The 23,823-nt window shown below is 44.2% G+C and overlaps 1 protein-coding gene across 7 annotated transcripts in view; it reads right to left on the reverse strand.

The window, feature by feature from the left end:
• The window catches only part of HPCAL1 (hippocalcin like 1), an 80,450-nt gene that overhangs the window by 23,613 nt on the left and 33,014 nt on the right, over positions 1-23,823 (reverse strand). The window contains exon 3 of one of the 7 annotated variants that reach the window (XM_036380148.2): positions 18,324-18,391. The exons of the other annotated variants lie outside the window; for them this stretch is intronic. The gene's annotated coding sequence lies outside the window, so the exon portion shown is untranslated. The remainder of the gene's footprint in view (positions 1-18,323; positions 18,392-23,823) is intronic. 7 annotated transcript variants of the gene reach the window in all.

Genomic DNA, 23,823 nt, shown 5'->3' on the forward strand with positions numbered 1-23,823 from the left:
TGAATTTAGGCATGAAACAGATCCCCAAAACAAAATAGGCAAGAATGTAAACTTGGTGCCTCTGCCTCAAAACACTTCCAGCCTCACCTAAGGCGTGACTCGGCTGTAAAGCAATTTATTGGAGCAGAGAGGCTGAGTGATGCAGGAGTGCTGCAGGCACGGCAAGCAGGGCAGGGAGTGCAGTACCTCAGGCAGTTATGCAAGCAGGGAAGCACGGGGTGAAAGGACAGCAGGGCTCTGCGGGACAGCCAGCCTCGCAAAGCCCATAAGGAGCTTTGGCAGCGCCCGGCTGCCCTGCCGCCAGGCAGGTGACAGCAGCCAGCCTGCAGTGCCCTGGCAGCAGAGCCCAGCCCAGAGCCACAGCCACAGGTGACAGCAGCCAGCCTGAAGTGCCCTGGCAGCAGAGCCCAGCCCAGAACCACAGCCACAGGTGACAGCAGCCAGCCTGAAGTGCCCTGGCAGCAGAGCCCAGCCCAGAGCCACAGCCACAGGTGACAGCAGCCAGCCTGCAGTGCCCTGGCAGCAGAGCCCAGCCCAGAGCCACAGCCACAGGTGACAGTAGCCAGCCTGAAGTGCCCTGGCAGCAGGGCCCAGCCCAGAGCCACAGACACAGACAAAGGTGCTTCACTGCTGGCCTTTGTGCTCATGGCCCACAGAGTGAAGCCTGTGGGATGCTGGGGAAAACATCAAAAGGGCTTTGGTGCTTTCTCTGCCATGTATTTCAGGTTTAATGGTGGTTTTGCTATCCCCACCCCCCAGATTCGCTGCTGAACTGCCAGTGGACAATGAAACTATTGAGCATTTACTACAGCAGGAGATTAGTTTGGGTTTCAGTTTCTGCTGAGCTAGCTCATTTCTTTCTATGTTCTTACAGGAACAGATGCTAAAATATAAAAGAGCAGTAAGCATCATAAAGGCAAAAAAGGAAAACCCTTCATGCAACAGCGTGAAGTTAAAAATACTTTTTCACAGCTTTAGCCAGAGCCATTCAATAGTTTGCTCTGCTAATTATTACATAAAAGAGGCAAGAGATTATTATTTTTTTCTTAAGAACAAAAAAACCCACAAACACATACACACCTCAAAATAACAAAACCCCAACCAAACCCAACAACTAAACCGGCCAAACTGGCTGGATTAAAATAATTGTTCAAAAAAGCTAAACAGAAAAATTAGTTTTGTCCCCTCCCATCAAGCATGACTGCAGTGCTGTCTTCAGACACCAAATTCAGTTGCTGCAGCAATTAGTCACAAAATTCAAGGCGAGCTGAAACTGTCAGATGCTCCAAGAGCATCCCTGTGCTGGAATCAATTCTTCCCCCACAGAGGCAAACCAAACAGATGGACAGTCTGCAGCTCATAAAAAGCCACAAGCCATCCCTGGGCTGCAACAGCAGCAAGGATGAGGTGATGGCAAACAAACTCCTGGCCCTTGTGCCAGTGCTCCCGTCAATGCAGGAGCACCTCTTCCCTTGGAGCCCCTCTTCCCTTGGAGCCCCTCTTCCCTTGGAGCACCTCTTCCCTGGATGCTTTGGTGCTCAGTGGCCACAGCCCAGAGCATCCCCACAGTGCCATGCAACAGAGAAGGAGCCACCAGGGCTGGGATTTGCTTTAGGAAAAGAATAGGTGGAAAGAAACCCAGGTTGCCCAATTGCACCACACCAGCCATGTTTCTCTCTCCACAAAGTTACATTAATCAATTTCATTCTTTTTCAGAAAAGTCCCAAGTATGGCAAGATGGTTCTCCACGCAGCTCTGACATTCAGATGCTTTGCCAGCTAGTTGGCAATCTGCAACCCCTCCTGACACTGTCTAAAGTACCTTTTATATACAGACATAATATCCATTATCCTCTGATGCTTTTAAAATGCTTCTCATTAGCCACCCCCGATGTGCAACCCACTGCTCAACAAGCCCACACCTTCCTGGTGCCACTCTACCAGCCCACAGCTGAACCTGCCTGCACCATCTCCTCCAAGCTGTGGGAAAATACATTAATATAGACCAGAAAACTGAGATCATAAAAGACCAAAGCCACTGATTACCCATCAGGTTGCTTCACTGCTTGATACAAATTTTTCCAGGAGGTTTCTAAACCTCTGAGAACTACCAAGCTGTGAAGTAAATATGCAATGTAAATACAGAGACGTTGGTAGGACTAATGACATTAAATCACTGATAAAATTTAGGAGGATTTTCAGACAAATCTTTCCAAATCATTCTTTTAGATCTAAGACAAGTAAGGCAGCTTCATGGAGGTTCAAACAAGGTGGAGTAAAACAAATTTAGCTCACACGGATAGCATAAATATCACTGCTGGCAGCCTGGGCGAGAACCAGGCTCCACAACACCTTACTGATGACAACCTTGGGGAATTTCAATCCTGCCTGTAAAGAGCAGAGAACATGATACAACTTCCTATTGCTTTTTCAACTTATTCATAAACATTTTCGTATTATGAACATTTTAATCACCTGTGCATTGCCTACACAGTGTCATTAGGTTTTCTTTCAAAACAAACAAACAACCAAAATGTAGTAACCTTCATGGAAAAATAAACTCTCAGGGCAACTCTTGACAAACACAGCTGCACCATCCCTTCAGCCAGGGGATGCCTTTCTCCCTTCCCTGCAGCTCTCCCAGAACCGGCTCAGCAAACCACCCCAGCACACACTGCTCCTCCCTGGCTGGAGAGCCAAGCCCTCTGCAGCTGGCACAGCTGGTGTCCCACAGTGCCCAGTGGCTCAGCTCTGGCACCAGTGACACCACCCTATCGCCACACTGCTGCGTCAGCACAAGGGGCTGCCATTACATTACATGTTTTTGATGGCTTCACCATTTCTCTGCTTGCTTACCCATTTCACCTAGACCTCTAAGCCATTCTAGACCTCTAAACTGCTCTCTGGAATTTAGGGTTTAAAGCCGACCCCTTCCCTCACTGCCAAGACATACACTTGGGACTGATGGACAACCTAAACATTCACCCCACAACAAATATTTATGGGTGTAGAGGAACTTTGCACTTTGGTGTAGAGCCATCCCAGCTGGGACAGACACCAACTGACTGCAGTGTCACCCCCCAGCACCCAGAGAAGGAACAGCCCTACATCATCAGCCCCTCTCCTCACTGGCTGCCCAAGAGGGTGCTGGCTGCCCTGTACTCACCCTCTCACCTCACCCCTCCAGGTGCCCTGGGCTCAGGCAGGAGGATCTCCAGGCTGGATTGGCCACCCCATCCTTTTGGCTGCTCTTTCACAGCCCTGTGTGAACCAGGAAGTGGAGGCAAGCCAGCAGTTTATTTTTAGCTTTTTTTTTCCTCCCGTAAATAAAAAGCAAAACCACATGCGCAAACCACATGTTCGCACTCACTCCACCCAGTGACGGGTTTTACATTTCGCATCCTTCCAACGCTCAGAAATTCCTGGGCAATGATGTAGAGCAGACATCACCCCACAGATTTCCATTATGCCCCTCAGTAGCCCTGGTCCTACACTGGCAAAATAAGAGTCTCTCAAACACTGAATTGAATATCTTCAAGAAGCAGGCAAAGCCTGAAGAAAGAGATCAGTGAGGGTGACTCTGCTCTCAGCTTGTCTTCCCCTTTTCCTCTTTCCCAAAATCCATCCAGGACATCCAGGAACACTGGCAGAAGTTGCAGCTCACACTTCCAAAGCTTCATTGCAGACTCTTCAGAGAAAGAAGAGCTAGTGTGGGATTATGAGTTCCTTCCCATGAGTTCAACCACAGCTTTGAATCCCTACCAACTAGAAGCTGGGTCTTGCTTCTCTTCTGCAGCTCCTCAGATGTCATTCCTTGTAACTCCTTTGAGTGTTTCAGATAAACAAGCTACAGGATCTCAAGTGACTCCTCAAACTTTAGTTGCAGAGGCGCAGCAGGTGGAAAGAGTTAAAGGGTTTCCCAGCAGCAGACAGTTTTACAGTCAACAGGTTGAACTTTTGAGCTAGGACGAAACCACCCATTCACCTTAGGAACTTTTGGTACAGAACCTTGCTTCCCTCAAAGTTAAAATAAAAAGCTGAAAGATCCCCTGGTTTTTCCAAAATGTCTATTGAAACTTCACCTTCTTAAAAAGGGAGGGGGGTGTTAGGTCAGTACGCACATATCTACACCCTGAGCAGCAAGACTTCTGAATCTGAGCAACAAAAACTTTTAAGGAGCAAATACATTTAACAGAAGGCCCAGTTTGTGCCCACAGTTTGATGTGGCTACATTCAGGCTCTAATGGCAAAATTACCTGTTTTCAACTTCTGTTCAAAGAGAAACTCCATACCAGCAGAGTGCCACTTAGACATGAACATTATTCATGCAGAAATGCCTGCTTCAGAGCTCTGAAAACACTAATTAATCACAGCACTGGCTTTATGAGTGATCATTTACAAACGCCATGCCAGCTCTGCACCACCCTGAGATTGCTGGCAATGCCTCATCCCAAGCAGAAAAATGTCCTCACTACTTGCTGAACACCATACTGCTTGGACAGCAAGTGTAAGTCATCAGTTTTGATGAAAACAAACTTGAGGAGATAAAACAAGGCACTTGAAATCACAAGAAGACATCTGCCTCAATTTTAATAGCTCCCTACTGACTTTTACCTCCAAGACAAGAAGAATTTCGGTGAGTTTGCACAGCAGCTCAAGGATGGAGTGGACAGCTTCAAGCATTACAAGACTTGAAGAAATAAACTTTGCTCCACAACCTCAACAAAAACAATATGTTTGTGTTTATAAAAAGGTGGAAGCTAAGATGGTTGGGTCACTCCAACCACTGTGCTCCTCTATACTAGGATAAAGAGTAGATTCAATGCAGCCCTGACGATACCTTAATTAATTCAAAAATCTGTTGGAAACCATTTTTGTATATTTTAGAAAGCAGAGCTGAAGTGGAACATCTTCTCCAAGTCCAGCCTAACAAACGTGGTAAGCTGTTGGCTTTAGGACAGCAGATTATGTTAGCTAATAACCATCCCTTGCTCCACTCTTGCTCAGGCCTCTTGGCCCATCTCAACCTGCCAAACTGGGTTTTCAAACCAGCTCATTGCTGGTTGTTGTGCATGTCATTAGCTACCTTGTCCATGCTTTATCCAATTATTTACTGTGCCCAACCAGCATCCTCTAAAAATGCACCAAGGTGCTTGGTGCCAAGGTTAATTATCCCCTTGCTTAAGAACTGCAGGTTATTTTCTGTGGAGTGATGGAGAGGTGCATTTGCTGGGCAAAGGAAAAGCCTTATACTGTGCCCCATTTCCTGAAGGAGCCTTGAATTTAAACCTACTTAACTAACTAACCAACCACACTGTGCAAGGAGCAGTGTGCTCATCTTAGCAAGCATCACAGAAACACCACAGTCAGCTACAATTTCCTTGCTTTGCAGGAGCAGCATATTCCCTTTCCCACTGCCTGAGGCTCTGCCCCACCTCTCTGCCAACAGGGTAGATTTGAAACTGCAGTAACATCAGCCTCCTGCTCCCCTGCCATAACAAGGGAGCTCCCTCTTGTCTCACCACAGGGGTGGGCACAGACACCCCACAGAGCAGCACCAGAGGGCTGAAACATGCTGCCAGCCCCATCAAGGAATGCTGGCACAGAACCCTCAGGCCAAACATCATCAAGTTCCCAAAGGAAAAGCATTCAAGTGTCTCCTTCCCAGCCTCCAAAGAATCCTACAGATTCTCCCAGCAGCCCAGCTGACGGTGTTTATTGCTGCATCCTTCACGTTATAGGTCAACATATACCAGAGAGACAGCAATTCTCAGCTAATCAGATTTCTGTGCAGACTGACAAATGGCTCCCAATAAGAACATAAAAACCCAGGAAAATCAAGAGTCTCTCTAATCAACTCACTTGATATGATGCAGTAAGCCTGCAGAAAGCTCACACACTTTGTTAACACGTTGGATTGCACTTTGTGGCAGGATCTCAGGGGGCTGGTAGCAGTGGGGGGACCCCAGTCCAGGCCAGCTGCTGGAAGGAACATGTTCCTCTTTGTTCTTTGTGCTCCACTCAATGCTGTGTTATTTTGAAACTAATTCATGTTAATTCCTTGACATACTATTAGTGTGCTTGCCAAATGCCAAAGCTTAAAACTGGAGTGTGAACACACACACGCTCACAAAGGAGGTTCTTGCTCCACCACTGGATTATTCCAGCCTGGAAACTTCTTATAGGTGAGTCCTTCCTATCTCCCCAGTCAGACTTAAAAAAAACATGAACAGACATTGCCAGTGGGGTGCAAAAATAATCTCTCCTATGAAGGCTAAGCACCTTGCCCTGTTACCAATCCTGCAGCTCTGCCACATTATGTCCCTCCAACATCCCAATCATACACACTTTACCCCACAAAGCTCACTCATGACTGAGAAGAGCTTCAGAAATGTAATGATATCACTGACATATACATGGCACCCCTCCTCTTGCCACAGCAAGGCTGATGGTGACAGCAGGGCACTGCACGCCCCAGGAGCCAAATGGCTGAACCCAGTGAGTCAGGAGAGGAGGAGATGGTGTGCAGAGAGGCAGGTGGAAAATCACGGCCTCCTCCTCCCCAATGGCCCCCAGCTGCTCTTAGAAGATGATGAGGATTTCCAGCTAAAACACTGCTGCTCTCAGAGCTCTGGCACCCGAGCTGCTGAGCAGGGAAAAGAGACTGTGAGTCTGTCAAGGTCCCTGATTAGGCATGAAAGAAAAGCCCTGTGCACACAATACTCTTACTGAAGCTATAAATAGTCTCCTCTGCACCAAAGTTGTGCATACTGTACTGACACTTGTGACTTAATAGGATTTCCTAGGTAGCCTGAACCAGCTGGGGCTGCTGCAGGGCAGCCTTGCTGAGCCATTTTCACAACACATGCATGCCACTGTGACTGGGGGGAGCATAGGGGATTATCCTGTGTTTTCAGTGTCCTGATCACACTGAGGCAGGAAAAGAGTCTGAGAAACTCCTAGAGGGTCGTAATGAGTTTGCATGCACAGCATAAGCAGGAGAAAACTTCCAGGATGGCCTTTTCCATGCAGCAAGCTTATCTCCCAGCTACACATCAGAACTTACTACAAGTGCAATTTTTTCTTCTTTATATTCATCCTTTTTTACAATGGTAGAGAGAGATAAGAAACAATACTCTAATAAAACACATAAGTTTTATATCAAATAATGTAAAAAATTACTTTCCTGTTCAAATATATCATGTCATTCCAGTTCCTGTAAGTAAATTAAACCAGTTCTCCCATTAATGATTCATTATTGTCTTCAAATATGTAAGACAAGAATTTAAAAATCTCTTATACTACTTTATTCCTTCTAAAGAAGTTCCACCCTGTTTGAGTTACTGTCTGTTAACCTGGCAGGCCGACCTGAGTACTGTTAACAAAATAATCTTTTGCTGTAATATTTCCACTACCTCACCTTTGCCTTTGTGGTGCTTAGCAGCCTGCCAGTGGTGCTGGGAATCATCAAGTTTTGCCCTGACCCTTCAAGCATGTCCCAGATGTATGCCCTGCCCTTGGTCCTGAGGATGCGCCACACTGCTGAGCCTGTGCCAGCTTCCAGGGTACAGCCATAGCATTGCTTCACCTCACCTGCCTCATCTCTTCCATCACCTGATGAAGCACTCCAAAACCTGTCTGCTCATGTGCTGTGGAGAAAACCAAAGTTGACTCTTTTATGCCCAAAAGGCACAAGTGCCAAGGTACCTGACTGCACAGGCAGCTATCCCACTTTGCACCGTAGTTGGAAGGGTTGGGCACCACCTGGCTGAAAATATCACCCCAGCACTTGGATCCTGGTTAAGACCTGGGGCATGAGTCCCAGACCAGGAGGCAGCAAGACTTTATGTTGTACAGATGAAGAATAAAAGGATGTTTTCTGGTGCCTCACATCATTCCCATCATCACCGCCTCACAGACAACTTACCTCAGCAAGAAATGATATAGGACAGTTGCCTATTGCATATTCCCTGCCAGCCCCAGCCTCCTTCAGCTGCTCCATCACCACAAGCAACACAGAAACCACCGAGAGCAGTTGTACACATCCATCCACATGCTCACTACTGCACAGAGTGGGCCCAACCTGCTCAAGATGAGCTCTCAGTCATGCCTGTCACCCTGGACATGCTGTGTTCCCAGGGCTTAGGGATGTAAACTCTCTGTGCAGCACTTCTGTGTTTTTCTGGAATGACATTTGGCTATTTGGAGCACTGGGAATTTGTAACACAAGAAGAAGAAATAATAAAGTTGACCTCAAGCTGGTTCAATACACTCATTCTGAAACTAAAGTAGCTAGAACATGGTGCATCATTTTTTCCTACCACAGTCTTAGCTGTTATGGAAAATGCAGCAATGAAGAAAAGGGCTGGCTCATGAGCTAACATTACCTGTCTGCACCTCATCTGCTTCTTCAGTATGTTCTGTACATCACAGCAGTGATACACATAGTGCTTGCATGGCTATCTAAGAACCCCAGGCAGAAGTGATTGCAAGAGAGTCATGTAGTTCAAAATTTCATTAAAGAAATGGCTATAATATAATCACAAGCCACTCAATGCACTGGAGGCTGAATGTTGCTAAGGAAAATTATGAGCCTCCTCCTGCAAATATCCTTATCTACCCACAACATAAAAAGAGCCAATAGCGTAGCAACATCTATATTCAGCACAAGGCCTAGACCAGAATAAGGTGATCATTAAATAGTTTAAAACAAAGACAATAGCAAAATGTAATGAGCCTCAACAAAGCAAGTAAAACAGGGCTAAGAGGCTGTACCAGCTACACCTTGCACTTAGGCACCTCTTAGGAAACCTTTTGTAGGAGATGGAAGGACAATCAGCTCCCCAAGAGCTTCCGCACTGGATGGATGATGGACAGGTGGCTCCTTTTGCAAAACCCATTTTCTTTATTCTGCACAGTGGATAATTCAGCTCAAAGATAAGGGAGAAAAAAAGCAGAGGGGGAGGTAGGGAAAATGCTTGAATGCTAAAATAGGCAAATTACTGAGCTAGAAAATCTAGATTAAATCAAGCATTCCTGCAAATGTGTAATAGAGAAACAAATGGCTCCCATCTGGAAGCTCAGCAAATTAACTTGGATCCTGGTTAAGACAACAGCACCAGAGTCTGCTTCCAGAAATGTAAATATCCAGTGTGCATTTGCAATCCAATCACAGGCTAAAAATATAAGACAACTTGGAGTGGAAATCTGATTTTGTGTCTACCCTCCTAATGGGAAATAAAACAAAAATTCTTTAGACACAGCAATCTGGACTCATTTTTCCTGCTTGGAGAGATGATGCAAGATGTCTTTGCACCAGGAAGGTCTTTCAGCTGCTTCTGATTGCAAGGCCACAGCTCACATGTTGGAGGCCTGACTCTAATCCGTCATATTCCGGTTCCCCATCTTCTTTTCCATTCTGTGACCCCTGGCTGCTCCACTGTACTGTCCTCAGCTCTGTTTATTTATACCACTTCATTTGATTCTTCTTACTAAGAGTATTCTAGTTCCTTTTTCCCCCAGAGGTTTATCTCTGGCCTTCCAGTAAGAGAAGGGCTCTTGGTCTCAGTGTGCAGATGGAGAACTCAACCACAGACACGAAGCAGGCTCAGGACTAAATTTAGCCCAGAAGAGGATAGTCTTTCTGTCTGTAGACCGGGAAGGCAATTTGGAGCAGGAGCCTATTTTAGATGCTCTCTGGTGGTGTCTGCCTCCCTCTCGGCTATAGAGAGTCTGGGGAGACTTGGACTCTGAGCATCACCCCTGAGGACCTTTCGATACTACAAAAGGAAGGAAAAGCTATTACAAGTTAATGTCATCCATATGGTTCAAGTGCTGACACTGAAAGGGAAGTTTTAGGGTGTTCCACCAGCAGAAGGCATTCATGGAAAAAAAGGACATTTCTCTGTGTATGAGATACGTCCTTCTGCGATCATAGCAGGCACAGACAGGAGTTTTAAACTACAGAAAAACCACCTCTAGAGACAGGATAATCAGGAAAATCAGTTAATTCCCACATCTGGTTTTAATAAACAGATGGGGGGATTGGTAAATGTGGACAAAAAAGCACATAACACCCAAACTTAGGAGGGCAAAGAGCATATGAATATTAATAGCAGCAGTCAGATAGGATGTTAGATAATTAGTCAGAATTCACAGATGATGAGTAAGAAACAAGAGCATGGATTAACATACTGATACCAAGAGGAAGGGCACTGCAAGAGAAACTCAGGTAGCAGAATAAGAAACTCCAAAGGACTGCAGTGGTATGGAATCAACACTACTTGGAAGAAGGAGGGGCCACATCACAGGTTATCCTACACCCTACAGAGCCTGCATGGCAGTGCAGTGCAGATTCCCAGGTTCACAGCAAGACAGAACTGCCAACAGGGCTTATCTTTCTGTGGGACTGCAACTTCCCAAAATACTCAACTGAAGAACCCACTATTAACGTAAAGAGCTGACCACAGATATTCCTGGAAGCAGAAGACAATTGTAATCCTCCAGCTGCTGAACTAGAAAAGGGCAGCTCTAATTTAGACACAGTAAGTAGCTAAAAGTCCTCAATGAAAGCAACTCTGGAGGCAATTGTAATCATGGAGAGGTGATTTAGGGAAACACAAAAACTCATCTTTTCAATTCCTCATAAGCTTTGAGGAATCTAAGGAACTCAGCATGGAAGTCAGCTGGATGGAAGTGCTCAGGAACACACTTGTAAGAAGCTTAGAATATCTGTATGGCAAAGATGAAAAAAAAAAAAAAAGTTGGTACTGAGCAACCCCAAACAAAGTAGGGGAGATATGTAGGGAATGAGTCCCAGTCTAAATGGAGGAAAAAAAAAATCACCAAAAAGGGATTTTTAGGGCTAAGCAGAGTGTATATGAGGAATGGAAAAGAAGGGCCACTCATCAAAGACAGCTGTGTCAGAGGTCAGGAAACAAAGGGGGAAAGAGAAATTGCCAAAGTCAAGCTGAATTAGGTCATGCAAATAAAAATAAAGAGCAAAGATCAAAACGTTCTTCAATGATACAATTTTTTTAAAAAAAAAGTACAGAAAGTGGAAACTAACAGCACTTGGCTGATGTATCTTAAAATAAAAGCAGAAAGAGCTTTTGTTGTTACTACATCAGGATGGGGAACAGCAGATGGAAAAAAATAAACCCACAGCACTGACAAAAAACCCCTTCAAACTATTAAACAGCCCACGATCAAGCTGAAACTGAAGGTGTTTCTAGTCAGGGTGGAGGTGAACAGCCTATCCCCAGGGCAAGCATCCAAGAGGGGAGCAATTTGTTTGGGCTGGAGTCTACTCCCTGCAACTACAGGAGACTGGGCTTTGCAATCAACACAACCTCATGAAATCTGCTATTTTGAAATGTGCTGACCACAAACACCTCACAGAGAAACCTAAACAAGAGGATGATGAGAGTGTGATGGTGTGATGATGAGAATGTAGCAAAATATCTTAAAAATGAGGTTAAATGGGATCATTCCACTTGCAGCCTCATCCCACACCACCCCAAGGCAAGGGTGCTCTTGATGCTCCCCTTGCATCCCTTTTCTGACTTCAGCACAGGTCTCCCAAACTTGGAGGTTGAGAGGAAGGGACACTGCTTATTTATAAGCACTGGTCATTTGAGTCCTTTCTGAAGAGACACCAAAGCTGCCCCACAAAACAATAATAATTTATTGCTAGGTTTGAGCAGTCTGTCTCACCTTTATCTACTAAAATTTGGTAGCAAAGGCATTAAGACCAAAACCAAGCTTTACTCTGAATAACCTTCACATAGCGCAGATATCTCCCTGAAGCTCACTCCAAAATTCAGCATACTGAGCAAATGCAAAGTACATAATTTATGAGCACTTCAGGACTGTTTCTTCCACTGTATGGAATTAAGAAAGGCAATTCTTGTACCTGAGAAAGCTGGGACTGTAAAGGTGGGCAGTAGAGGCCAGTGTCAAAGTTTTCTCATTCTCCAATGAAAGCTGTCAGAGCACAGAGTTGCCTTTAAGGGACAAGAAAATATTTCCAAGTGCAGACAAAATGTGCTATAGCTTCATCAAGTTGTGGTCAACCATGCACACAGCAACTGGCTTTGTGCCTGATGTTTATTGAGAGCTAAATGCAAAACCTCTGCAACAACAGAATTGGCATCACACAAGCCAGAGAAGCAAACCTTTTATTGTCCAGAATTATTATTACATTGTATTATTAACCAAAACAACTTAAGGAAAATATTAAGAAGCTGTGAGTAACTCCATGACTTATGCTCAGCTCCACTACTGCTGCTTGGCTCCAAGCTGGCTCAACAGGGCATCCAACCAAATGTATCATTGCTATTCAGAGTAATGAGGAACAGCTTAGCCTCTAACCTCAGGTCACATTTGAGGACATCTCTTTAAAAAGGAAGACAATTAAAACTAGAACTAGCACAGAGGCAGGTCCACAGCATCAACAGGTGTTGAAAGGGTTCTTCTGAGTCAGTTGTCTCGATGCAGCATAGTACACAGTGTTAAGACTTGTAGCTGTAAAAATGTTAAAAATGTGCAAGTCTGTAGAACGCATGAAGAACCAAACTGGAATCTTTTCTCTGGTCTTGCCTTTTCTGTCACAAACTATTGGATTTTACGGTGTTTAGTCACCTCTCTAAACTCAGCTGCATATTCAGCTCCTTAACTAAGCATGAAAAGTTCTCCCTCCACGCTACATAGAGAGACCTCCTGAGAAGAAAACCAGAATATAAGCAGGTATTCCCCTTACAAGGACTGCTCCAGACAAAGAGATGACCAATGAATATTTTCCCATGCTCTGCACCTACGCCACTAACACAAAGCAAAACACTTGTGACCTCCCATCAACAAAATCTTTCAAGTATCATTATTCACCTGGATTAAAACTGCGCTCACACTTGAGTGCACAAACAAATCCAGCCAACCCCAAGATAATTTAAGCATGTGCCTCAAATGAAATACAAGACTGGATGTTCTGGCTCAGGGCAGTTTTCAGATCCTTTCATTACACACTTTTCAATGCAAGACAGAATCACAATGCTGAAGCAAAGGAGAAGACTGAAAAAGAAGCAGGCCACTCATCACAATTTATCTTATGGTCAGTGTTTTATCTTCAAATCAGACATGGTGGAAAAGAACAGCAGGAAAGAGGCACAAAAATTGTTTCAAAGACACTACTGCACTGGCTGTCTGGCAGTAGATTAATAATTTAGTTGTCAACCTTGCACTAACTCTAATTGTTTTGGAAGACATTCATATTGCAAAATTGTAAGCACATATAGTAACAGTGAGTCAGGTTGAATCTAACCCTTCTTCATTTTACATTTGCTTTAGACATGTTTTCTCCAGTACAGAAAGAACCAACTTAAAGGAAAAAAAATCCATCATGTAGATTAGAGTTTATTGATTACCCAGACACTAATTCCAGCCCAGCTCTTTGAGATCTCTCCAAGGGGAAAGGAAGAGATGGTATTTACAGAAACTGCTTCTAATGAGAAAACCTTAAGGCAAGGAAGGTGAACCTGAGAGCAATGAGTACCAATTTTATAGAATATAAACAACTGTTTGCTCTTGTAATTGCATTTGCCTTTCTAACTACAGTCCCTATTCTCTACCTTCCTCCAGAAACACCCACTGCTAGGCAAGGATGGCCAAATCTGGATTACATCACTGTAACTATGGGGAAAACATGCTATGATTTGCTTAAGCTCACTTTTTTTAGGGAAAGCCTTAAAAAAGGCTTTTAAAAGTTTAAATCAGTTAAAAATTTTGCTATAAAAATCAGTGTCACAGAGGGACTGCCCCTTTTTCCCCACTGATTTGAACATCACAGTATTGAATAGAGCTCTATGATGAAGGACTATTTTATTTCTAAAACAAAACCCAGTGTCCCAAGCAGCTAAGTTCACTTCAGAGAGGGCACCATGACCAGGGAAATTACTTGCTGAAAAAGAAAAAAGAGCTATTTCTTCCAAGTCTTCTCCTGTAAAGACAATTTTGTTGATGGTAATGATGAAGTCTCCTTTGTTGGCTACAGACCCAAGCCAGCAGGACCTTCACAAGTTTTTCTGCAGGCAGAAGGCACTCACTCCTGCAAAGCTAATCCCTGTTAAACTCCTGGGTTATAGCTAGGGGGTGCCAGGGGTGCTGAAGCTCCAACACCTGGGATGAGCAAGGAACCCTGACCACACAGGTCACAAGGTTAGCCCACACAAGGGCTTCCCTAACAGCCCTTGGCTCTGCAGGTACCAGCTTTGCCTGCATCAGGTGTGAAGTGCCTGCACTTCCCCCACTGCCAAAGGAAGGGAGCTAAAAAAACCCCAAATGAGCATAAAACAACTACACTTTAAAGAATACTCTGAGCTGAGCTATAGCTGAACTTGGATGCAAAGAGATTTGGGTTTCATGGATGGACAAGCAGCAATGACAAAAGAGGAATTAAGTCAACAGACATTTGCCAAATACAACTTTCAAAAAAACAATTCGTCAGAAAATGGCAACTTGGTGGAGTATAGGAATAGGATGGAATGGACATTCTCACAGCATCACATTTTTATTTAGAGAAGACAGCCAAGGAAAAAATAAATACATTTTGCAGATGGTCTGCCTCTGAGTGGCCCTGATAAAAGCTGCTGTGCCCTGACTCTGGGCCAGCCACATTCCATTTCCAACTGCACAGCCTTCAGAAGCATTAGCAGTAATTAAGAAGAGCCAACCATAGTGATAAGCCAGATCTCTATAAAAGAAATACAGGCTGCACTGATACAGATTTATTTTTTTCTTGCACTTTTTGGTGAACTAACATGGTACACTCCTTATAAAGACATTTTTCAAGTCTTTCAGTTATTCTTCCAATGTTGACTCACTGAATCCCAGATGGGACTCTTGGCATCACTCATCCCAGCAGGTCTCCAGGACAGCACCAAAGATTTTATGTGTGGTCACCAAGCAGATACTTCTCTTTCAAATTGCCACACAAGTGCCCGAAGCACAGTTCTTGGGAATTCACTGGGATCTCACAAAAAGCATTGAGAACCACTGATCTAGTCCAATACCTTTTCATTCAAATAATTTCTCCAAGAATTTTGGTACCCAGTCACCACCCATTTGGCCTGTAGCACCTGTTTTCAAAAGATATGCAACCCTGACCTAAAAGCCTCCAGAGCACGAGAACTCCCCATAGCCAGAAACAATTTTCTTCAAACAGTGATGTTCTTCTACTATTAAGCAGGCAAAGGATGCACAGGTTTTGCTGTAGCAGAGGTAGGATAGAGGAATTTGATCATTTTGTGTCATCTCCCTCCTTGTACCATATATAACTCAGTGCTCACTTGTGCAGCTCACTGAAAGATTAGTTGGCTCATTCAGACAGGCAAGGGTAGACTCCTAAGGCGTTTAAGTGATTTGGGGCAGGATGATCATCTGTCTCCTCCTTGCCCACAATTAACTGTTCCATGGCCCCTGTCTGTGCTAGGGCTGAGCATGCTGGGGAAGTGAGAAAAACAGAGGAGCTGAACTCCTTCCACCACAACTGGGAGCACCTCTTCTCCCTCAGCCTTCAATGGTTCAAAGGAAGTTGTCACAAAGGGAACCAATCCCATTGATGATCCAGGATCTTGCTTATTCAACCTAAAGCTCAGTGTTTCAAACAGCAGGGAAATTAAACAACAAAGCTTTGCAGTAAGGTAATAAGTCATTGTGTATCTATGCTCAGATGGTTGTAAGGAGCATGACAAACTTGAAACAGCCTGCAAATTTCTAAAATTAAACAGTTCTTGGTGCTACAGAGGTCAGCCATCTGTTCAAATGTTCATGTTTTAGTTAATATAACTCTTCTTCCACTCTTCTCTCCTGACTCAAGCATACTCCCCAGGAAGATGGGAGTACAAATCCCTAGGAAGAATATGGCTGAAGTCACCACAACTAGACAGCCCTCCTCTTCCACGGAGAGCTGCCCACAGAAAGCTCCTTTGTGGTTAGGACAGGCCACAGAGGCAAACAAGAAAAGTGGTGGAAAGAACAGTGTATTATCCAAGCCTCCCAGGAGCACCAAAGCCTGCAGAGAGCCAGAATTTCTGGTGAGAAATCTGCAAGGTTTGCAAGAGAATTTGTCAGGTTCTGAAAGCTGCACACAACATCCCTGGTTTGTCAGGAGACCTCTGGCCCACCCGCCATCCCATCCTTCCTAATCTCTGCTTAGTCTTGCAGGGCTCCAAGGAACATCAGACAGCACTTCAACATTCAACTTTAAATTGCCATCTCGTGACAGGAAGAAAATTAAATTTGACTGCTCTCAACAGATTTCACATACATTTGTAGTGGAACTGCTTGCTTTATATAAAAATTGAACTATCTGGAGTTATTCAGCAAGCAAGGCCAGCATGAGGCTGAAGCTGGGTTTATAGAACAAGAAGTGGGCTCCAAGTTGTTTATGGTATGAAGAGATATGATGCAAAACAACCAAATTTTGCTGTTTAACATCCTTTCACAGTATGGGTTATTCTGCCCTCTCCACTATCTCTAGTAATAAAAGGAGGAACAATAAACCCATGAGTTCTGATAAAGGTGAAGTATGAGGGGGACAGGAAGACAGAAGCCAAACAAGCACTTTCAGGAAGAAAACGAACTTGGGCAGGGGAAAAGCCAAAGTCAAAAAGATGTGGAAGTGGTTGACTGTGAATAGGCTGGTCTTCTGCAACCATCAACCTGCTTAAAATGTGTCTTCAAGGAAACTGGCCAATGCATTTCAGATATGGGTAGCCATGGTCCATCAGGACATCTGGCATGAAGCAAAAGACAAAACATGCATCTTTAAACCTTTGGCTTTAGGCTGGGAATGATGTCCTCAAAGGAGACAAAGCAACATGCTGCTTTATTGTGTATAATTTTAAACCAGCAGGAGTTGAAAGAGGTTTTGATCAAGACATTTGGATAAAATTCTGTATAACAGAGCTATTGTGCAGAACTACCTACTGAGTTAAACACTAAGCTGAATTTAGATGGAGAAAAGTGTCCCCATACTTATTTCTAAACCCATTTTGGAACAGGTGTGAATTCCTGGTATTGCATATGGCTTAATTCAGGGGAATAACAGTGAATGAATTACTGGAAATATTACCATTCTTTTTTTTCTAACACCTCCAGTTTAAAGCCTAGCGAACGCTTCACAGCTTGACCTCTGGGATGAATGCAAAAGCAGTACTACAGCATGAAAACAAAATATTTTCCTGCTTTTTTTAAAGTCAATAGGACCTGTATTATTTGAAGAATGGTAGCCTCAGGGAATCTGTTTCACTGCAAAGCCATTTAGGCAGCTGTCATTAGTTTAAAAGCTCATTTTTGTTTAATGACTGCTGTTTCACATACTCCCAATGCCATGTATCGTAACTGTCATAACCTAAACCCCAGATTTATGAAAGCAGACAGCAGCAGCATTATACTCAGGGGTCTGCTGATATTCCCATTATTAAACCACTTCTTACAAGTTTTGAGTTGTGTTTAGGCATAACAAACCCTGTGTTCTGCGTGGGAGCTGTCATGGAGGTGGATGCTGCTCAGTTCCCCCAGGATGCCTGGCTGTCCAGGCAAAGACATCATCATCCCCAGCTGGGACATCTTGCAGAGCTTGGGAGAAGGATGCTTGAGATGCAGTGAGAAATAAAATAAAACTTATGCATTTGTTTAGACATTCTCTATCATCATGGGAAGGATTCGGAAGGGGTGGAAAGTATGACAAGGCCCACTCTCCTACTAAGTCCCACTTCATCCAGGGTGCAGAGAAAATGTGGCTGGAGGGGAACACTACCACAAAGTTGCTAAACATCTGGAAACAGTTGAAGAACCAGATAACCTGTAAAACCAAACCCTTTTTTCTAGAGTCCTAGGCTATGATCTTTAAAACACACTGATTCAGGAGGACACTCAGAAGTCACTTCCCAGGTACCACACGAAATGAATAATTTAATACCTGTCGGCTGTGAAATTCCTTTCGCGCTTGCTATCTTCTATCAGTCCTCCACGCAGGTGCCACTTTGCAGGTAAATTCACCTCCCACTATTTTTATAGTGGAGAACAGGGACCATTTAATCCTCTTACCTCACTCTGTGACTGAAGAGCTGAGTCTATGAACTCTACTTGGTCAAACTTAATACAAATAACCAACCAAAATGAAAGAAAAGGGCTCTTTTCTTCAGATTCAAAACAGTTACAAAACATGTGAAAACTCGGGGAAGGTATTCCTGGCATATTCTGAAACCAGTGAGCACAGATTTTATACTCTCAATTTTATATTTTCAGACACTTGTATTAACATACCTATCTATTGTGCTCCTTGTTGCAGTGTTAAAATATTTCATTATCATTCAGAGAGAAGGTATTTTCACCTAGAAAAAAAAAGGATTTAAAAACAAGTTGCCTTAGTGATTCCAATATAAATTATCAGAACTAGATAATTAACTATTCTGACAAATAGGCAGTAATGTTAAATAACAACTAATGAGACATGATCTACACCCATAAGGATATGTCTTAATACTGATGTGTCACAAAACAATTTCTGGATGGTAAATACCTAAAATGAAATTTCCTCCCCAAATTACAAAATGTAACATTTTTCCTAAATTATTTTGCCTGGGGCATTTCATTGAATAAAATGACAAATTATATCCCCTTTGAAATTCAATGAAGGCCAAATATGATTTTTTGGGTGGAATAAAAAGTTCTGTAGTTTAATTCACTTCATTTTTACCATAACAGATTTACTACACTCAATTTACTGATGAATTCAATATTGAGATAATGAATTCTTGGGCTTTAGGGTATAAAATAGTCAGCCAGCAAGTATGTAGCAAAGAAAATCTCTCCCACCACTCCTGCTCAAAATCAGGAACACAGCTACAGCTGGGACCTACAGCCCAGTCTTCTTCCAGCTCTCCAATCCTGTCTGCACTTGAATAGAAAAAAGTAGTTTAGTTGGAAGAAGACCTAGAGTGATCATCTAGTCCAACTGCATGCTGGATCCCAATATTTCTTTCCAGACAACAACACAATCTAGACAAGGGTCTGATGGCCATGTCTGCTTTTCCTGGGAATTCATGTCGGCTCTCTGGAAAGGAACAACGATTTTTACTGCTAAGAGACCAGATTTTATGGTAGCCCAAGGGTGATATTTATAAATACCAAAAGCACAGGGAGAAGGAAACAAAACAGCCTGGCTTAGCTGAGACTCTCTTTGTTCACACAAAAAGTTTGCACCACAGCAGCCCCACTGATGCTCTGCTGGAACTTCACCAGAGCACCATGCAGGAGGAGGGCAATGTCTGCACATGACAGCAGATGTACATGCAACACTTGGTGCTGTTGGGGGAACTTCCCCTCCCAAAAAAGTCCCAAACAAAGCCTGCCAAACAAAACCATTAACAAAGCAATGCGCATCCTATGTCAAAATTATCCATATATTTTGTAATGGCAAAATTGGCACTTTATGTTCCTCTACCCTAAATTGGCATAACAGAGACCAGAATTCACCAGCTGATTTCCATACCTGCTGCAACAGCTCATGGTCAGCAGGGAACAGGACTCTGCAAGAACCTGGCTGGGGACCTGCACTGGCAAACCCACAGCATCTTCTTCCCCATTCACTGGACACTCTGCTGCCCACACTGAACTGTGGAGCATCCAACCATTACCACAGAATTTTTTTCTACTTAAGGCAGTAGTCAAGCATCTATTGAATGTTATTCTGCATTCCTGGTAATTAAGGAGAAGGTTGTAACCCCCCTCCCAAATGCCCCCTTCATTTCAAATGAAGGCTTGCTGGGGATGGAAATGCTCCTTCTGTCTCTCTGTCATACACAACTGCAGACCACACTCAACACAGCCATGGCTGCCTCCTGCTGCCTTTGGGTGCCATGAGCCACTTACAGCAATGAAGCTGCTCACCAGCCAGGCTGTCCCAGGATACAGAGCCCAGGAGGATGCCCACGTTCAGCCTCTCTCTCCATCACCCCTCCTTCCAAATGCTGATGAAAGCCAGAAAGGCTCCCAGAAACTCCCCCTCAGGAGACAGTGCTGCATTCCCAGCCCTGGAGCAACACCTATCCCAGTGAATTCTGGAGGTGGGAAGTCTAGGAGTGGCAATCTCCATTCTACTGAGTTCCCCAGAAAGGAAACTGCATACAAGCAGCTTTCGGGAAATATTCCCTGGGCTTCTGTAACTCTGCTATGCAATTCCTAGATCACCAAAGCAATGTAGTGAAGCAGTTTTTGCACCCATCATCTTTGCAAACCATGTTGACTTTTAGTGGTAACTCCACTCAGCAAAGGAACTTATTTTGATCACCTTCATATTTGTCCCAGTTGAGGAAAATCAGGCCTCATCTCATTGCATTCCCTTTCCAAGAAAGGCCATGGGTTTTTTCCTTCCCCTCTGGAAACACAGTGGTTGGCAGTCTATCCAACCTGCAGGCATGCAGCTGGACAGACATGCTGTCTGGAGATATTTCTGACTGCATCCCTCAGCCAAGCTCAACCCTAGGATGCACGTTTATCTTTGCATTACCAGGGTTACCAAGCTGCTGCAGGGTAATGAGAAGGAGCTGAGCAAGGTAAGGATCCACTCTAAATCACCATTTTTTTAAATTAAGACTGGTGGGGCCTGATATAAAAGCCAGCAAGGTGGATGGACAGAACTGCTGGTCATGGCAGGTCTCATTTGCTTGAATTAAAAGGGTCCTCAAGGCTTCAGGTGGGTGAAACCCCCTGCACTCCCTTGGTGACTGCCCAGGAAACTCCACTGAGCACTCCCAAACCTTGCTCCCTCTTTCAACAAAGCCCCCCACTTACACCAAAGCTTCTCCCAGCAAGTCCCTGACAGCAAAAGCCAAGGCACCACCTTATTTTATTCTGAGCCTGGCTAGCACGGTAGAGGTCACAGGAACATTAAAAATGTAGTAACTCACTGTAGAGGAGAGAGGGCAAAAAAAGTGTTGAGTTCATGACTAATCTTTGCAGCTCTTGCCATAGACAGGATTTGTACAGACATGTTGATTTTTTATAAAAATAGTAAATCGTATTACACCCATGCTGCAAGACCAAAGATTCACAACGATACCTTAATACAGCTTAAATAAAAATAGTACTACCTGAGTCAATCTGAGCATGATAATGCTTGGTAATCCCACACTCTTAGGGGATGAACAGTTGTATAGCAGTGAATCAACACGAGATACTTGCATTAGGAGCCACTCCTTTTTCATGCTACATAGCAACATCTCTACAAAATGGAGAAGGCAGGTGGAGTTTGGGGGAGCACAGTGGGGAAAACAGGGCAATTACAGAGCCTCACTATCTTCCAACTTGGAAATCTTGGCTAAGAGTTTACTTTTTTAGAAAGAATTCCTGCTTTAGTTTTTTCCCATCACAGTAAAAATTAAGGAAAAAGTTTGAATTTTAAAAGTTTTTCAAAAGTGAGCAATCTCAAAGCCTGTGGGCACTCAGGAGATTCATTCATAAAAACAAACACAGCTGAACAGCAGTGTTGCACAGTCATTCTGAGGTTTTTTTCTTAACATCCTTGAATGAGCAAACAGTGAATATGGAAAGTAAAAGTGCAGTACAACACAGAAGGTCTAAACAGAGAAGACATCAGTAAAACCTCTTTATAATAAGAATGTAAAAGCTGAAGACTCAAATAGCAATTGTTAAAGGTGGCTAAGGAAAAAATTGGAAGCTTTGATTGAAGACACATTAAACCATAATGAATTATTTTCAATTACTTTGTTACATAAGCTACTCACAAAAGGTGCTTCATTTGCTATTGTGCACCCATTTGTTCTTTTTTAAGACACATTTTCCAGTTAATTGCACTTCCATCTCCCCTCCCTGTACCCACAATATAGATTTATGTATGGCAGACATGTGGCACTCGCAGCTCCCTCCAGACAGGAGGGAAAGGTAACAGGAAAAGTTAACAGAACTGAAAGGTCTTCCTTTCCCCAAGAGAACTTGAGTTAGAGTTCTGAAACAAGGCAGATTTTCAAGGCTGTAGTGCAGATGATGCCCAGAGGAAGGAGAATACAGCCTTAAATTCCCACTTATCTTGCCTGCTCCCTTCTTCTCTGCCCTGGTGCTCAGCCTAGCACTGCTGCTGGGATTTTTTCTTCCTGCAGAGCCTGAATGCTCCCAGGAAGGGTGATCCCATGGGACCCTGGATATGGGGATACAGGTAGGCTGTAGAGAAGGCAGAGAAATGCTGACAAGGGCAGTAGAGGCAGAGCCAAGCTGAAAGGCACCAGGACTCAAGGATGAGGAGATCCTGGTGAGGGGGGACATCCTAGTGATGACCAGAGCCAGGTCATGGGGACATGCCCATGGCCTTGCTCTGTGCACAGAACATACAGCATATTTCCAACAAATTTCCCAACACCAATGGCAAGAACATTCCCTGATTTCCATGTCTTGCCACAGGTGATCCTGAGATATGTTCAGAAGCTCAGCCCTCCAGTACTTCTTGCAACCTCCCACTCAAGGGGACCCCTCTTCCCACAAACACAAAGGCTGCAGAGGTCTTAACTCAGCTTTCAGTTTAAAAATAGAATGTTTCTCAAAGCCAGTTTGGTAGGACAGATCTGTCAGTCTGGCTGCAAAAACGTTCACTTTCATGCATCAAACACACCAGCTTTGGACCAGAGAAGCGGGGAGCCCTGTTCCAGACTCAGAGCCCCAAGTCCATGCTAGCAGCAGGCAGTTTCTGAAATGATGCTCACACCACCTCACGTCCCATCCTCTGCCTTCCCTGGCCATGGGCCACAGCCACTTATGTGCTCCTCCAGAGCAGCACTGGGGTTACAGCAATGCCAACACCACAGCCCCCTGCACTGCACCCAGACAGAGACAGCACTCCTGACCACATCCCAGCTCTGACCTCCCAGCACAGGCACCCAGCAGCACCCTGGAACAGGCCAAGGCACGGGGCCCCTGACCCAGCTGTGCATTCAGGTGTCCTGGGCAGGGTGGCCTTGATGGGTGCATGTCCCATCATGTGTCTGGCTCCCTGGTCTTCCCTGCCCAGAGCTGCTTATGTGCTTACAGGCAGAAACACAGGTAAGCAGCTTGCTGCATCAGACCTGTGGTATCCCAGCAGGACAGCATCCAAATGTCAATTCCCCCTCCATGGCCAGCACCCTCACTTCCAGATGTGTGTAGCTGGGGTAAAATTCAAGCTACCTTCAGGCAGGCTCATAAACATTTTAGTTTCATACTTTGTTCTGAAGCCATCCATGTGCCACTGGCCACACATTACATTTTGGAAAATGCCCATCCGGGTCAGCACTGGTCTGCCTTCAAGTCTGCCTCTTACTTCATGTTAAACATGAACTGATACAGCCTGACCAGTGTAAGGCTCCATACAGGAGCTGTTATGCTCTGGAGATGTACCTCTGCTGGTATGGATCATATGAATTCCCAAACTGAAATCATGGACACACCTGAACTTGAAAACACGAGGAATACAGAGCATTGAAGCATCAAAAAATGTGATGTGCAACAACCCAACAACTCTAAGCTCTGTTAGCAAAGGTGCATCAGGAGCCCAAGCTCCCAGGAAAGACCACAGGAGCTTTTCAAAGCACTACCCAAAGAGACTACCTAGGAGTCAGACATATTAAACAAACAGTCTGGAGTATCAACCAGTGATTTTTTTACTCATACCCTGTTCAGGTGTTACCTGAAACAAGAAAACAAGAAAATCCAATTTTAAGTACAATTTAAAGAGACAGTTTTAAATTACCTGGATTTCGCACACATGGTATTACTG

Source organism: Molothrus ater, chromosome 3 (genome assembly GCF_012460135.2).
Source record: "Molothrus ater isolate BHLD 08-10-18 breed brown headed cowbird chromosome 3, BPBGC_Mater_1.1, whole genome shotgun sequence".
Classification (NCBI taxonomy): Eukaryota; Metazoa; Chordata; class Aves; order Passeriformes; family Icteridae; genus Molothrus; species Molothrus ater.